Here is an 11,648-nt window from a genome sequence, read left to right as displayed (position 1 = left end):
TTACACCAAAACACCATGTTGTACAATTTAAATAATAGAAATTTTTAAATCTGTAAATCATACCTCAATAGAAAATGTCAAAAGGTTTGTTTCAATTGATCTATTCTTTGAAAATGCTTTCAAAACACATGAAAAAAAATATACATGGGTGTGTAAACAACATTTTCTTTCAGATACCACCTTATTTCCCAACTCCACTCCCCCGACTAGCCTTCCCATGGTGACTTTTTATGCACAGTATACCTAATTCCCCTTCTTGTGTTTTTTCTCCAACCTACTTTCATCTCTCATTTCTGTTCCATTAATTCTACTAAACCATATATTCCATCATCAGCCGAGGTCACCAGTGCCTTCTGTTTTCAGATTCACTAGGATAGTTTGGTCTTCCTTCCCTGAAAGTACCACCATCCTTTCCTTATTAGTCTTTCCCTGATTCTTCCCTATTTCACCTTCTAACTGCACTGGCTATCGGCCTCAGGGCCTTTTGCAGATTCTACTCATCAGCCCTTCCTTTAACTGCTGAGGGTCTGCAGGATAAAGTTGATGTCCTCATCACATTGTCCCTTCTCTTTATGTGACTACATCCATTCCCGTGCCCTGATAATCAGACATAAAATAAAGAATCCCAAATTAACACCTTCCCCCATGGCATTCTAGACACATAATTCCCACCTGCCAATAAGACTTGTACTTGCATATCTCCCCCGCACCTTAGGAAGGATATCTAATATTTTTCTCTTCCCAGCACCATTTATACCTAAAGTTTCTGATGTGAGAACATCACTTTTCTTTACTTCTCTTTGTAGCATTTAACATAATGGAAATAATATAAATATTTGTCCTGTTTTTATGTCTCCTTCCCTCTTAGACTGAGAGAAACTGTGTTTGCTTTATTCACCTGTATTTCTTTAAGAAAAATCTCACAGTTTGCCATTTACTTAATTTGTACATATAATAGGAATGAAATGAATGACTTAATATATTTTACCATATTTTCAATTTGGTTTACAAAAAGAGAAAGTAGACATTGTTTTTAGAATAGAAACATTTACAGAGTTTTCTTTGATATGAATTTAATAAAACAAAATGCAAACATAATAATATGAAAAGTGAATGTTTTATAAATTTTAATACAATGTGAAGATGAACATATAAAATATATAAATATCATAAATACAGGGCATGCAAAGAAAGAAGGAAGATAAATAAATAGCATCAGGGCAGTTATCTCTGAGTTACGGATGCCCCAGGAGCTGAACGTTTTTGACATACACTTACTTTATGCTATTAATGAAGTATTTGCTAAAAGTAATTGAATAATTTCTGATAAAACAGAAACGAGCTTTTTGAATATCCAAAGTCACATGTACAAGTGTGATATAGCAGATTAGTCAATGAGAATCATTTCAGGATGAGCCCAGTTCTTCATCCTTACTTCTCAATCTTTTTTGCAAACTTGTGGATGAAAAGGATCTCATGATTTCCACTCTGACAACTTCCTGGGCACAATCTTTATTTATTCTCTTTCAGGTAGAAATGGATTCCCAGAAATACCTCCTCAAGGCCAGTGTAGAGCCCTCAATCACTCGCACCCCCAGCTTCTCCCTCTTCCATCTCCTGCACCAAGCAGGTCTCCAGGTGTTCCAGCTGCTGATGAAGTGCAGTGTGGAGTTGGTCCAGGAAGGTCATGTTCCATGCAGCAGAGGAGCACTCCGTGTAAGAAGCTGAAGACCTGCTGCAGCACATCATAGAGGAAAGACATAGCCTGGGCCTTCTGCAACTGGCTGACTTCCACCATCTCCTGGGGGAATCTGAAGTCACTTCTGTCCTTCAGACACAAGAAAGGAGAAATTCTCCTCATTCAGCCCAGAAGCATCAAGGTGTTTCTGCCTAGCAGACCACGGTTCTGAGGCAGATTACATCCTAGAGATCCAAAAGAGCCATAGCCGCACACCTCTAGGGCCACCAGTAGAGGAAAGAGGAGGGCCATTGGGAAATCAGGATGCTTTTGGCCTGGCTGAACTGAGATCTGGATGAACCTTGGATCCTAGGTTCCATGAAGACATTCTATCTATGCATGGCTTTAATGGAGCACAAATGGTTTTCATTTTTCTGAGCATTTCTCTAAATTTTTAATTCCACTTATTGTTTTCATTTACATGTCTTCTGTATCAGCATCCACAACCTTTTGGCCACCAGTTTGGTGGAAGACAATTTTTCCACGAAAAACGGGGTTGGGGAGAGAACATTTTTAGAGGCATTAGATTCTCATTAGGAGACCACAACCTAGATCCCTCGCATCTGCACTTCACAATAGGGTTCCCACTCTTTTGAGAATCTAATGCCACTGCTGATCTTACAGGAGGTGGAGCTCAGGCGTTAATGCTTGTTGGTTGGCCTGCTTGCTTCCTGCTGTGCAGCACTGTTCCTACCAGGCCAGGACCAGTACCCCAGTCCATGGATGGGGGTTGAAAACCTTGTTCTATATGACCTAAAAGGAGGTCATCACTCTACACTCTTGATTTTTGCAATACATGTTCAATATTCCCAGTAAACTTAAGATATTATCAATCCAAATGGATATTGATCGATCAAATGAGAAACATCTTTGTGTTAATGTTAGAAGTATATACTTTTAGCCCCGATCCTAGCCTCCAATTTTACCCTCCATTTTGCATAGGAAATCAGGATCCCTGGGCCCTATGGGTTTCTGTATTCAGATAGGGCATTACCTATCTCTGGAAATTAAACGCTTTAAGACTATCTTTGTTTGATATTTGATTCACAGCAGATGTTGACAGTTATTAGTGAAAGAACTTCGCCGGTGCTTCCCTTCTTCTAGAATATATTCATTCAGGTTCATGTGGTTGTGCTTCCCTGGGGGCTCAAGCTTAGATCAATGAACATTGCCTTTTTTGCATTATTTTCTTATTGGAGAAACGTAGCACTCCTCACACTGTGCTAATACCCCTAGAAGGAATTCTGTGTTTTTTTTTTAAGGTGCATATGGGTGTGGAAATTTTAATCTTAAAATAATGTTATTTCCTCAGCAGTGAGGACTCACAAGGTATTTATCACATCAAGTCATTCCCTAAGTGCAGGCTCACCACATCCTGATGACTTTAGAACTCCTTTCCCAACGAGGTTCTTGCTTCTTTGTTGCCAAAACAATAAATCCTTTGTGACCTTTGTCCTCGCTCCTAGAATATTTGGGTGAAGGAGTATTTGCTCTCAATGGTGACCTCCTCTTCTTCTGACCCATGCCCTAGGTATCAAAACTCTCAACAGCCCTAGAACGCTGATAGCAAAGGTTTGTTTTGTCCAAGTAGGTAAAAGGAATTATCCAATTGTAATCATTTTATCTTCAGTAGTTCAATAATTTTACTTCACCAAGTACAGCTTTTATTCTTCACCTCTGGCTATCTTTAATTCTTTTAAACTATTGAACGGTTTTTATGCTTGAAACTTCTGAGCTATGCACAGGAGACTCAAAGACGCTGCTGCCTCTCTTTAGAGGCTCATATTACAGAAACTGGTGACCCTGAGTTGTTCACCAGTTCAGTGTGATCTGTTGACGTTCCTTACCTCTCTGTCTACATGAAACTTTGACGGTGCAGGGCAGTGAGCCCCATGCTATCATGTTAAATAGTCATAGTCATCTTTCCTTTACCGATTTATGATTCTTCATTTTAAATTTAAAGGTCAACAACAAGTGAATTTTTAGAACTCCTTTTTGACGTAGTGGTTTGCTGGGCAAAGTTTGCCTTGCTGCTACCACATTACATTCTAATTCATGATGAAGTAACACAAACAAAGGGAAGTAAAAGAAAGGCAAAAGAGCTCCACTGGTTTTCTCTATAATTTCCAAAATTTGTGTTTTTCTTGTTTCTCATTTCAACTTTTGTAGAAAGTACTACTTGACAATTGTTTGTAGGCAGAAAGAAAACACAAGCAATTCTGATTGTCATGAAAGTGAAATAAGGGAAGTGACTTTCCCCTTACTAACTGCAAAGTGTAGGTTAGCAAAATTCAATGCAGCAAAAATTGGAGACTAGAGAGTTTTCAAAGATCAGCTACTTGACTTTCTTTCACTTAATCCACATGTGATCAGCTCTGGAGAGAAGGAAGAAGTCACACCAACCAACTCCCAAAAGATTGACAACCAGGCTGCAGTTGCTAGAACACCAACAAATCTCTCTGGCAGGATATTAGACATTAAGCTTGTCTGAAGACTCTACCTAGTTAATAAATCCACCCAGGCAATGATAAGATAGTCTTGAGAAACCTGGAACTAATAGAAAGAGAATCAGATGATCCCAAAAGTTTCTATTTTAGTCTGGATGATGATATTAATAATACGAATATTAAAAATGATAATACCAACATTTATTACATGCCTAATAGGAAACATCCACTGTTTTAAGATTTTCTTTTTTGAGACAGGGTCTTACTCTGTCATCTAGGCTGCAGTGCAGTAGTATGATCACGGATAACTGCAACCTGACCTCCTGGGCTCAAGCAGTCCTTTTACCTCAGCCTCTTGAGTAACTGGGACCACAGGCATGCACAACCATGTTTGGCTAATATTTCAAATTTTTTGTAGAGACAGGGTTTCAACACGTGCCCAGGCTAGTCTGGTGCTCCTGGGCTCAAGCGATCATCCTGCCTCAGTGTTCCAAAGTGCTGGGATTACAGGCATCAGCCACCATGCCAGGCTGTTTTAAGATATTTTAAAAACACTAACTCTGTCTTCTTAATAACACTATTTGGATGACACCCCTTTATACAACTGTTTGGAGAGAAATATAAATCGGGAGGGGTGAACTATTCTGACCACACCAATCATGCAAGGTCAAAACTTTAGGGAGAATCAATGTAATGGCTTTTCTGGAAGGGTCCTTTAAAGGAAGTGGGGGATAGATATAAACATAGAAAGTAAAGAAGAGGGCATCAAATCAGTAGAGCAGGGAGAGTGAGATGACTTAGGATTCTGAGATCCTTTTGAATGTCAAACGGTTGCTGTCTATTGCTTTACAGAGCAACAGGGGGTGTAGTATAAATGAATTGAACTGACTGCCTTTAAGTTCAATGGAAAAGTAAATGAAATATATTCCTTTTTTAATTAATTAATTATTTATTTATTTATTTTGAGACAGAGTCTCACTTTGTCACCCAGGCTGGAGTGCAGTGGCACAATCTCAGCTAACTGCAACCTCCACCTCCTGGGTTCAACGTTCAAGTGATTCTTATGCCGCATCCTCTGGAGTAGCTGGGACTATCAGTGCACACCACTATGCCCAACTGATTTTTGTATTTTTAGTAGAGACAGGGTTTCACTATGTTGGCCAGGCTGGTCTTGAACCCCTGGCCCTAAGTGATCCACCTGCCTCAGCCTCCCAAAGTGCTAGGATTACAGGTGTGAGCCTCCGCGCCCGGCCAACAAAATATCTTTTAAGTAGTAAAAGGAAGTAGATTTGTCTGCCAATTAAAAAATAAATCATAACATTTAATTAGTGATTTCTTCAAACATATACAAAAACAACTCTATTAACCCATCAACTGCAAACTGCTGGAAGCCAATTTATTTCTTACTCTTGAGTTTTCTTGTGTATTTAAGAATAAAGAGAAAACAACTAATAATTTCTGGGACAGCCCAGCCATATGGACTCTGACTTTCTCCTCCTTCAGGACTCATAGGTCAGCCTGCTGCTCTTATTGCCAAGGAGAAGGATATTTCTCATCTCCAGCCCATTCAGGACTTCATCTTGTGTACTGATAGTGTCCAGTGAAGAATCTCTTCCCCTCTTTCTCTTTCGGTCCATTGGTTGAGTTGTGAGTGCTGAAAAGATCATTCATATGACCAAGATTGTGATGCTTAGATGTTTATCCCCACCAAACATGTAAACTGTAGAAATCTAGGTTGTTTCCACTAAACATCTAAACTGTATAGCATCTAAGCAGCCTGAGGCTTTCACCAGATGCCCAGTCTTCCAGCCAGCAGCATTGTGAGCCAAATAAACGTTTTTTCTTTTCTTTATAAATTACTCAGCCTCAGATATTCCTTGATAGTGTAACTGAACCCAGGTTCAGCTGCTCACCTCTTGGAAACCAAACTCAAGGGAAGGAAATTGCTGAAGGGGAAAGCAGATTCATTAGGAAAGCCAGCAAACTGAGAAGATGGTAGACTAGTATCTTCAAATACCATCTTAAGACAGTACAAATTTCAGGCTCTTTTTATGTTATGCGCAGGTGAACGAGGAAGGGGTCAGGATGAAGAGGTGACCATCAACAGCAGACATCTGGGCACCAGCACAGGTCCAAGGAATTTGAAAAATTCTTTGTTCTTAGGTCACAACGCTCCTATGAATCTTTAAGGTAACATAGTTAGTTGTTTACATCCTTCTCCTTTAATCCCAGAGTTAGTTTTAAAAACTACATGATTGCTGTTTTGGTACATTATCTCAGTGCTCCAAAATTATCCCAACCTACGTGCAGGAATGGGTATAGGCCCCATAAGCAAAATGGAGTTCGTTATGTTACGTATTTTGCTGTTTCACTGCTACAATTGCAACATAAAATGAATGCTTTTAAAGGGTTGCTTGCCAAGGAAGGTCTGGCTTTAACTACAGACTCAGCCACATTGCTTAGTATGGCTGTCTTTGGCTGTGTATGGTTGTCTACGGTTGGCATTACAATAAATGATATTTTCCAGTCATAGTACTAGAAGGTTATATCAAAAAATAAATGTTTACAAAGTGAAAATTGTAAGGAACACTTCTTACAACCAAGCAGTTCCAAAACAAACAGGAACAAATATGATGGGCTCGCTGAGCACTTTCATACATTGTTGTGCATCTGTATAAGTGTCTCATGCTTTGTGAATTTTGTTTTGCAATCATTTGTACTCATTCATTCATTTATTCATTTTTTAATCCACTTATTCCATTTCAGGGTCAAGGAGGGCAGGAACCTGTCCTCACAGATCAGGTGTAAGGTGGAAACCCCCACTGGACAGGAAGCTATTTAATCACAGGGCACATTCAAACACACACACACACACACACGCACTCACTGAGACTGGAGAAATTTAGAAAATCAATTAACTTAACATGCACATATTTGGGATGCAGAAGAAAACTGAAGTACCTGGAGAAAACTCATGCAGGCATGGGGAGAACATGCAAACTCCACACAGAAAAGGCCCTGGTGGGGAGTCAGTTTCTTCTCTCATCAATGTTACAAGGAAATGACATCGAATGAAATGACATTATTGGAGGATCTTCCTGTGACCCTTCTGTTCAAGAATTGTCTTCGTATTGTTGGTCTTTAAAGGAAGCTGCATCGTGAGCAGAATTTAAGAGATCCCTTGGACTGCATTGGTCCCATGAATAATTTTGCCTGCACTGATGACATGCTGGGTTCTAGGGAGAAATCAAAAGTTTGCATCTGGAAGTGGGTTAACCCCCATCTCTCCCTGTACTCTGCAGGCTGCTGTGGTGTCCGTGTTACCCATGCCATGGACACGATGCTGGCCACAGCTCAATAGAACTCTGTGTTCTCAGCATCCACTTCAATCTTCCCTCCTGATAGGAATGATCTGAACAGTTGACTTAATGCTGCTCGTTGGTGTTGTTCCATCTCCTGAGTACCTGACACTGTTGTCTATGATTTAAACATCTCTGACCTCCTTCCACGTTCTCAGGCTACTGCTGGCTCTTTCAGCTTATTCTAGTGCATGATGTGTGCTTTCATTGTTTGAACAAATGAGAGTCCTGTGCCTGGTGCAGTCTCCTCCTGAAGGACTGAGCACGTGTAGGCTCTTAAACAGAGTCACAGATGAGCTCCTGCACTCTTTACCAGCTCATTGGACATAGAGGTATAGGCAGGACTCCCTTCATTTACTGCATTTTGATGCCAGACTAGACATCAGTGGGTCTACACCCCTACAGCTCATGACTCATCTGGCAGGAAGGGTGAAAATAAGGCTACCTTTAGACCCTTGCTTCTGAGGTTTGAAAAACATGGCTGTCTACAGAGGGTGTTGTGTGATGATGCCTTGTCATGTCTCCCTGGGTATCCTACACTGATCCCTGCCTCCCCCCATCCCTTTTCAGGTAGACTAGATGTTCTGGGTGGAGGTGGGCCTGGGAGCAGTAAAATCTGGCTCCTCAGTGGGATGTGGGCAGGGCCAGCATTCAGTGTCCCCACCACACCCCCTGTCTAGGTGTCTCCAGACCTGCTGCTGGGTTCCCCAGTACTGTAGATTATATATAATAAGTTGAAAACTGCAGATATGAAATGAGATATGGCTATAGAGATTTTTCAGGGCAGAGTGACAATATGAAGCCAAATCAGAACTTTTACGTATAATATAAATATAGTATAAAGTATAATATAAATATAATGAAAAAATTACATTAAAAATGTAAGCAGTTACCCAAGAATGGAAGGGGTTCTAATATTTGAAAGGCTAATTAGGCAATCACAAAAGACAGAACCAAGTGAATTAAAATATATTCCTGTTGTCCTGCTTCTAAATTGGTTCCCTACAAGTGGTGGAGGAAAGGAAAACTGGTTTAACATGTAAATTAAGGCCCTCTAGCCCATGAATAGAAGAGAAACAATCTAATGGTTGGGTTTCTAACCTGAGTCAGAGAGTTGAGAGATCCCTACAAAATCGAACGCCTGCCCGATTGTCTGAGCAACTGACCCTCACCATGATTACTTCTTTGATTGCAATATTGCCAAGATGCCTCTCAATTCTACCCTGTTGACACCTGTGGCAGTCACTATGCTCTCTGAAGTTCCTTTATTTCTGTTAGTGCTCTCCCTAACTGTTGAATCAAGCTGGAACTGATGCAAGCTCATTCCTTATTCAAAGGGAGAGTAAGAATTTTCTCAATTATAAAGTTGAGGGGCATGATCTGATAGGAGGAATAAATTAGTAAAACTGACAGCTTACTCTAAGGAGTTAATGTACCTTCAAACAGGAAAGTTTTTCCAGATTTCCCTTAAAGTGCTACAGTCAGATAGGGTGACTCACTTCCATGTGACCTGCAGTAAGTAGAGTGAGGGACGAGTCAGGAGGTCCTGGGAGGTTGCACAGGCTGGAGGCAAGGGACACATCCTGCCCCTTTCTCTCCCCAGAGCTGCCCATTGACCCAAGAGGACATGTCCTGCCTGAAGCTGGGAGTATTTCCCCTCTCTAAGATATGAAAGTTAAAGAAATGGGCTCATTCCAGTATTGGGGTCCGTTCTTTCCAGGAAATTTCCTCCTTTTAGCTCTGAAGAAAAAGCTGGTTGAAGGAGACAGACTTATACAGAGAACAAACCTGGCCACTGTCTCTAGTCTTGACAGGTGGGTGGCTCTCTCACAGTGTGAAGTTACCCTTGATACCCACAAAAGCCAAAGAGATCAGGGAACTTAAGGCAAAAGAGAGCAGAGCTCCAGATGCAAGAAGGACGCACCCATGACTCTTGGGGTTCATGAGGAAGACAGAAGACTCCATGTAGTGCGGGGGTCTGTGGCATCTTTTTTTTTTTTTTTTTTTTTTGCATTCTTCAAGGAGTCCCAGGCTTTCTAGAAGTCTTCTCTACATCCCTTTATGTGGTAACCAGAACTCTGATGTCTCTGCTTAGTAATTTTCCATCCCGTCCACTGACCACCAAATGCAGAGGCAGGGGCTTGTTGATGATAAGAGAGACCCAGATGGAGGATTGAAAGTGGCAGAAGGAAGGAGGGGCAGAAGTAAATGGAAGAACAAGTCTTAAAGGAGTCAGACTGGGGAGGTCTTAAGCTTCCCAAAAAGGCCAATAAAGTTTTACATGTTTTATGTGTTTTTATTTTTTTTTACTGGCAAAACTCATGCCTACAAGAAAGGAAGCAAACAGAGGAATCAAATATATAATTTAAAAAGGTTTAAGTTTACTGAAAAAAGTTCCCATGGGATAAACAGGAGTACAGGTAGAAAATCAGAAAGACTCAAAAAATGGTAGCCTGGATATCAGCTTTAAATTAAGCTATTATTTGACCACAAAGCTCTTTAAAAAAATACTTTTAAATCCCTTATCAGATTTCAGCAAGAAAAAACAACCAACATTTCTAATGTTTGAAACTTTCTCCTTTTTCTTCCTCTTCTTTTAAAACAAAGATACCTACCAAGTGACTCAGAACCAAAACCAAGTCTTTTATGACTTAACCAAGGATACATGAGACATCTTCAAAGAAATGCAAAGATGCAGCCCTCTCAACATTCAAAGCTACTGCCACAAATAGCCAAAAGAAAGAGAGATTTAGATACCTTGCGAGCTGGCAATAGGAAATATGTAAGCTTTTAATGGGAGCCTCCAACTTTTTGTTTGGCCCCCTTCACACACCAAAGTTTTTCCTGACAGGCAGCAAGCCAAGTCAGGTTCTCAGGACACAAAACAGGAAAATCACAGCTGTCCGTTGAAGGGATAGGATCAATAACAAATGGGTCCCTTAAATCCAAATTTACGTAAGAGAACAATTCAAACAAATGATCCCCTGCTGATCAGCATTTGGAAAGTAAGAAATAAAGGTAAATTTTTACCTTTAGTTCTTGACCAGAAACTACAGGCAGAGATTCAGAACTCACCTTGGTAAAAATTTTTACCTTTGGCCGGGTGCGGTGGCTCAAGCCTGTAATCCCAGCACTTTGGGAGGCCGAGACGGGCGGATCACGAGGTCAGGAGATCGAGACCATCCTGGCTAACATGGTGAAACCCCGTCTCTACTAAAAAATACAAAAAGTTAGCCGGGTGAGGTGGCGGGCGCCTGTAGTCCCAGCTACTCGGGAGGCTGAGGAAGGAGAATGGCGGGAACCCGGGAGGCGGAGCTTGCAGTGAGCTGAGATCGCGCCACCACACTCCAGCCTGGGTGACAGAGCGAGACTCCGTCTCAAAAAAAAAAAAAAAAATTTTTTTTTTACCTTTATTTGCCAGCTCTTTATCAGTTGTCCCAGGACCTCATCAGTAGGTGAGTCAGATGCTTGAGGTATCCCGTCTTCATCATCAGAACTATAGGGGCAGAAATAGTGTTTCTTTCCTTCCTATCAAAAGGGTCACAGCCCGGTTAATAAGAGAGGCTAATAAGACAGGTTAATAAGAGAGAAGCATAACACATTTATTTAATCATCATTTTATATAACTATGGAAGCCTTCAAAACGAAGACCCAAAGTATAGAAAAAAACTATCCCTTTTTATGCTTACGTTCCATGAAGAATGGACAGCTGTGTAGAAATGTGATTAGATAAAAAGGGCATCATCTAATGCTAATATTCTGAGTAGGGAAACCCAGCAAGGCATTTCTGGTCAGCTACTTCTTGGCCTCTCCATGCACCATTCCTTCCTCCTGGGTATGTGGCCGAGACCTTTTTGGAATAAGGGTCTTAGTACCTATAATCAAACAAGGTAGGTTAGAGAATTTCTTTATGACCAGTTCAGTTCTTACACTGAAAAGTGATGGAAAGTTAGAGCAATATTTTTAGATTTTTATGGCTGGCTTTGGGGAAAAAGGGCTCTGGTTTCTATTACCAGCCTTGGGAAAGAGAGTTTCTAGTTTTTATGGCTGGCCTCGGGAGATGAGAAGTGACAAACAGGAGGGCAGGAGAAGGCCAGAGAGAAA

At 40.8% G+C, this 11,648-nt stretch overlaps 1 pseudogene; it reads right to left on the bottom strand.

Moving 5' to 3' along the window:
• Window positions 1–1,399: 1,399 nt before the first annotated feature.
• On the bottom strand, window positions 1,400–1,990 carry LOC139358145 (interferon omega-1-like; annotated as a pseudogene).
• Window positions 1,991–11,648: the final 9,658 nt, after the last annotated feature.

The sequence above is a fragment of the Macaca nemestrina genome, chromosome 14 (genome assembly GCF_043159975.1).
Source record: "Macaca nemestrina isolate mMacNem1 chromosome 14, mMacNem.hap1, whole genome shotgun sequence".
NCBI classification, from domain to species: Eukaryota; Metazoa; Chordata; class Mammalia; order Primates; family Cercopithecidae; genus Macaca; species Macaca nemestrina.
This window is presented reverse-complemented; position numbering and strand designations above follow the sequence as displayed.